Genomic DNA, 6000 nt, shown 5'->3' with positions numbered 1-6000 from the left:
TTCTTTTAGAGTGGCTTCATTTGAGCTTTTCCCTCGTGTTTATTGGCTTCTTGCATTTTTCTTCTGTGAACTGTGTGGAATCAATTACCCGAATGAGACCAAGAAGGAACTTCTCATTTGGAGCTTGTAGGGATTGGCCACATCACTTGCATTAGGGAGTCACTTAAAGGCAGGCAGGGGACTTGGGACATTTTCTAGCAGAAGATAGGAAAGCTTTTCATTCTGATGTACCCTGGTTAGAGGTTGTTGGTCCAAAGAAGCTGGAGAAAGGCTAACTAGCAGCTCAGTACCCCATGTAGTTGGTTTGGACAGCCAATTGGTCCTAGCAGAATGTAGACAAAAACTAGGGAAACTTTTGTGGGAGCCCATTTTCAGGTTCCTCATGGCTTTACCCAGCAGGTCTGCATAGAGAGGATGATTGGACCACGGGCCTGAGTGCAGGTGTCTGAGATGGTCTGCACTTGGCTGTGCTGGGGAGGGGGGAGGTCTTTGTTCCACCCCTTGGCATTTCTATAAATACCCTAGGGCAGAGACAGTCAGGGCCCGTTGGAATAGGTTCCAGGCCCTCTCCAGGCTATCCTGTTTTTTATATCTGTTTATCTCTACACTCTAAATCCTTCTAACTAATATTTCCTGCTGCTCTCATTCAAGAAAACTCTGGGGAACTGTGGGTTACTGGGTAGCTGCCCCACAAACTTTGTCCTTTACTAAGTTTTAGATGCGTGAGGCCAGTTGCTGCAGAGATTATAGTTTTTGCCACAGCATGTGAATTAGAGTGCTGTATTTATATAGCCTGGTTATTGCCCATTAGTATAGATGGTCCCCGGTTAAAGTGGCTCAAGGCTTGATTTTCCTCTTTCAGTGATGTGAAAACAATGTGTACTCAGTAGAAACTGGGTTTTGTACTTTGGATGTGGCAGCTTTCCAGGCTAGTAATATGTGGTATGATCCTGTGATATGGGACAGTGGCTGAGAGCCTCAGCTCACAGATGACCATGCAACCCAAAAGGGGGTTAAAAGTTGTATTGCTAAGCAAAAAGGTCAATAAGTAAGTATGTATAATGCATTTTCATGTGTGTGTGTGTGTGTGTGTGTGTGTGTGTGTGTGTGTGTGTGTGTAATGAGCGTGTGCACGCGAATCTATATTTGCTTGGATGCAGAGGTCAGGAGAACCTCCAGTATCATTTCTCTGGTATGTTATAACTTTGTCTTTATCTTAGACCTTATCTTGGTCTCTCACTGGCCTGGAACTTTTTCAGTCAGGCTACTGGGCAGCTAACAAGCCCCAGAGATCTGTCTCCATCCACCGTCTTCCATCAGTGGGATTAAAAGCACGAGCCATCACGTATAGGCATTTTACACAGATTCTGGCGATCTGAACTCAGGCCCTCGCTCGGGTCTGCAAGGCAAATACTTTACCACGGAGCCATCTCCCTAGCTCCTTGAGGTGTTTCCTTTTCTCACATTTTCAACTGGGGATAGCGCTTTATTGTCTGAGCCCCACTGGGAGCTGAGGAGCATTTGGATATTAGCTCGCAATCCCTCCATTGTGTCCTCATTTCTCTTGCCTGTATTTCTGCAGGGGTACTGATTTTTTTTTCCAGGCAGTTTCTGAACTCAAAGCTGGGACACTAATATTGCAGCTTCAACCTCTGGGATTCTGCTACACAATTAAAAAGGGGGAAATTATGAGTGTTGGCTTGGGTAGACTGTTAAAAACCAAAGAGTGCAGGTGTACACCTCTCTTCTGCAATACAGCTAGGTTGCTTTGTTTAATAAAGAGAATTTAAACCTCTCTAAATAACAAGCTTTGTAGATGCAAGCCTGTTTTGTTCTTGTATAGGTCACGTAAGGTTGAGGAGTGTGTGTATGTGTGTAACTGGGAGCAGTATTTATGGCATCTATGAAGTGGGACAGAATGGGGTCCCATGGATGCCTTGCTCTTCTCTGTTGCTCTCTTTTCACACACAGATTGACAGGCACATAGACAAACGGCATCCTGAGTGCAAAGAGGCTCCCCAGAAGCTTTCCTCAGTGCAAGATTGAAAATCCAGTTTTGACAAGAATAGCCCCAGATGTTACTATTTAAATCCTGATTGTTATACACACAGTAGGTCAATAAATCATGAGGCCCACAGCTGCTCCAGGGTTTAGAACCATTCGGCCCCAGGAGTGAAGCCCACAGCAGGGAGGAGATAGGATGCACAGAAGGCTCCTTGAGAATCAAACATTTCCTTATGTGCATCTGGGTCAACTGTGGGGAGTTGCTCTCATAAAGGATATTTTATGAACCTGAATAATAAGAAATTATATAAATATACATAACAAGTCCCTACAATACATATGGAGGGAATAAAGAACAGCTAAGTAATGGAGAATTAAGTGTACTGAAGGGTTCATCCAGCCTCTTATTAAACCATGAGAGAGAAGTTTGTGTATTTATGATGTCACCTTGACGTTGACGGGTGTTTATCTCTAAACAAGGATTGCTTGGGTTGGGCCTCAAGGATAAAGACGATTTGAGAGGGTTTGAGACTAAAACTAGGGAGCAGGCTATTCTGGTTTGCTTTTCTGTTGCTATAATAAAACACTCTGATCAAAAGCAAGTTGAGGAAGGGGAGGGTTTAGTTCAGTTTATACTTCCAGGTCACAGGCTATCACTGAGGAAAGTTGGGGCAGGAACCTGTGGCAGCAACCATGGAGGACTGCTGCTTACTGGCTCACTGTCCAGATCATGCTTAGCTAACTTTTTTATACTGCCCAGACACACATGTTTAGGGATGATGCATCTCACAGTGGACTTGGCCTTCCCACATCAATCATCAATCAAGAAAATCTCTTACAAAACGGCCATAGCCAGTCTGATCATGGCAATTGTCAACTGTTGTTGTCTTCCCACGTGACTCTAGGTTGTGCCAAGTTGACAAACACTAACAAGCACATGGGTTAAGGGCACACATGCAGTCATGTGTTCATTTGCTCACTCAAGTTTGTTACACTTATGTATTCAGTGAGTGCTAACTGAAAGCCTGGCCTCATACATGGTTTGGAGGTGTAAATGCTGATAATTCCAATCCCGTGGGCTTACAGTGTGGAAGAAAATCCAGAAATAAAGTAGCAAATATATGAGGCTGGGTGTAGGGTGCTGCCTATAATCCTAGTATTCAGGAGCCTGGGATGAGGAATCCAGCCCATTTGGACTACATAGCAAAACCTTGTCACAAAATAAAACAAATCACATGAATATATGCGTACTGCTGGTGAAACTAATAAAAGAAAGGAAGTACATTCTCTGTCCAATGCCAGAATAAGGAATTAGGAAGATTGTGCCAGGCTTTTTCTTTTGGGCCACCAACCAGCTCCCAAATCATGACACAGAGACTTATTGGTTATGAATGCTCAGCTTAGCTTAGGCTCATTTCTGGCTAGCTCTTTCAATTTAAACTAACCTGTTCCTCTTTAATCTACCTTTTGCCTCGGGGCTTTTTACCTTTTCTTACTTTCTGTCTCTATGTCTGGCTGGCTAGCAGCTGCCTGGCTTCTTCCCCCAGGCATGTTCCCCGTTCTCTCTTCCTTCTCTCGTTCTTCTCTCTCAAGCCTAGATTTCTCCTCCTATTTATCCTCTCTGGCTGGCTGTCCTTTCTCCTGCCTGGCTGTTGGCTGTTCAGTTCTTTGTTAGACCAATCAGGTGCCTTAGGCAGGCAAGGTGAAACAGGTGCAACACATCTTTTTCATATTTAAACATACATCCTTACGTCATTAAACAAATGCAGTATAAACAAAGGTAACACACCTTTCCACAGTTGAAGTGATAAGCTGCAGCATAAACAAAAGTACCCCGTCTTTGCCCAGTTAGAATGATGTTCCACAGCAGAAGATGGACAAGAAAACCCTTGTGACATCTCTGGCCGTTAACTTTCGGTCAACCTGGCCGGGCTAAGGGATGTCTAGATAGCTGGCAAATGTTGTTTCAGGCTGTGTCTGTGTAAGTGTTTCTGGGAGAATTTAGAATATGAACTGGTGAATGAACAAAGCAGGTGTCCCTCCCCAGTGGAGTGGGCATCATTCAATCCCCCAAAACTTGAAGAGAGGACAGATGGAGGCAGGGTGAACTCACTCTCAGCTGGACTCACTACCTTTTCCTGAACTTAGACATCAGAGATCATGGTCTTGGAGTTTTGTGATTCATAGTGCAACATCAGGAACCATCAGCTCCAAGTCTCAGGCTTTCTATCTCAGATGGAACTTCATTATTGGTTTTTCTGGTGCCCAGCTTACAGACTTACAGATCATGGGACTTCTCAGCCTCTGTAATATGATCTAATTCCCATGATAAATCTATTCTTGTACATATCTGTCTACACCCTACTGATTCTCTTTCTTTCTCTCTTTCTTTCTCTCTTTCTTTCTCTCTTTCTTTCTTTCTTTCTTTCTTTCTTTCTTTCCTTCTTTCTTTCTTTCTTTCTTTCCTTCTCTCTTTCAAAATTACTTTTAATTTTAATTATGTGCATCGTTGGGGGTGAGGCTATGTGAGTGTAAGTGCATGCAGAGGCTAGAAGAGGATGTCTGCCTGTAAGAATTGGAGTTACAGGAAACTGTGAGCCTTGAGGTGGGTACTGAGAACTGAACTTGAGTCCTCCAATAATGCTCTTAGCCACTAAGCAATCTTTCTAACCTCTGATTATTGATAACCTTGATTAATACATATTTCAGCGGGACATATTAATGCTTAAAAAAACTACTACTGATTTATGTGAACTTCACAAATAACTAGACGTATGTATTTTATCTGACAGCTCTACATTGATATGGGCTAGCCATATGAGGTATTCTGGTCATTGTCAGCAACAAATGTAGAGGAAGCAAAGGCTCAAATGCACTGGAATGTAGGGATTATGTTTTCATTGTTCTTGGAATCCTATAACTGTCACGATGCTAAGACCAACCTATTACAGAAATATTCTCCAGTTATGCCCATTGTCTTGACAATTAGCCCATCATATTAGATATGTATGAGCCAGCTAAGGGCTAGCCATAGATGCCAATGGGCTTCCAATACCCAATGGCTTGGGTTATATTTCTGTCCTAGTTTGTTTCTACTCTAGAAATGTATTTCTCTCAGTTTGGAAGACTGGGAAATCCATGATGAAGGCACCAGGAGTTTCAGCTCACAGATGGTCCTTCATCCTAAGTCCTTACTAGTGCAGAAGGCAAGGCAGACTTCTGGGGTCACTTTTGTGAATACATTAACCCCATTGGTGAGGGGCTGCCTCTGTGACATGATCACCACCCCAAAGGCCTGCTTCCTAACCATCATACTGGCCATTTAGTTTCTAAATATGAATTTGAAAGTTCATAAGCCTTCAGATCAAAGCAACTTCTTTTTTGTCTTTAGTTATTCAAACCCATACCTTTCAGAAACACGCAGTGATTTCATTCTTAAATTTTGATGGACTAAAACTTTTGGTTCTAGTCAAAGCTTTGGATATACAGACAAAATGGAAGGAACTAAAGCCATTAAGTTTTAATTTTCAGTAAGAAAATTGGACCCAAACAAGAATTTCATACACATATTTCTTGCCTCCTTTCTTCATCAGAGTACAAATTGGGAAAAAATCCCGAGGACAGGAAATTTCAGATCTGGTTTGTCCTTACTATGAATATTTTAGGTAATTGATCCTACTCACAAATTTAAATGCATGGTTTTCAGGTTGGTGAGCCATCTAATAAAGCAGTAGAAATTATTCCTAAATGGACAAAAAGAGGAGAGTCCACAGAGATACTTCAATAGCTTGGGGGAAATGGATTCTCAGCTGCATTTCTCTGAGATGCCATGAGTGTATCAGATATCAGCACCTAAGGAGGCCAGAGCTGGGAAGAGTGGTACAGACCAGAGCATCAGCAATAACAAAACCTCAGACCCCTTCCAACAGGGTGGGTGGGTCAGATAACTCCTAAGGGAAAACAGGAAAGCCAAAGATCATCTTCTATTGTCCACAT

The sequence above is a fragment of the Peromyscus maniculatus genome, chromosome 4, assembly GCF_049852395.1.
Source record: "Peromyscus maniculatus bairdii isolate BWxNUB_F1_BW_parent chromosome 4, HU_Pman_BW_mat_3.1, whole genome shotgun sequence".
Taxonomy (NCBI): Eukaryota; Metazoa; Chordata; class Mammalia; order Rodentia; family Cricetidae; genus Peromyscus; species Peromyscus maniculatus.
This window is presented reverse-complemented; position numbering follows the sequence as displayed.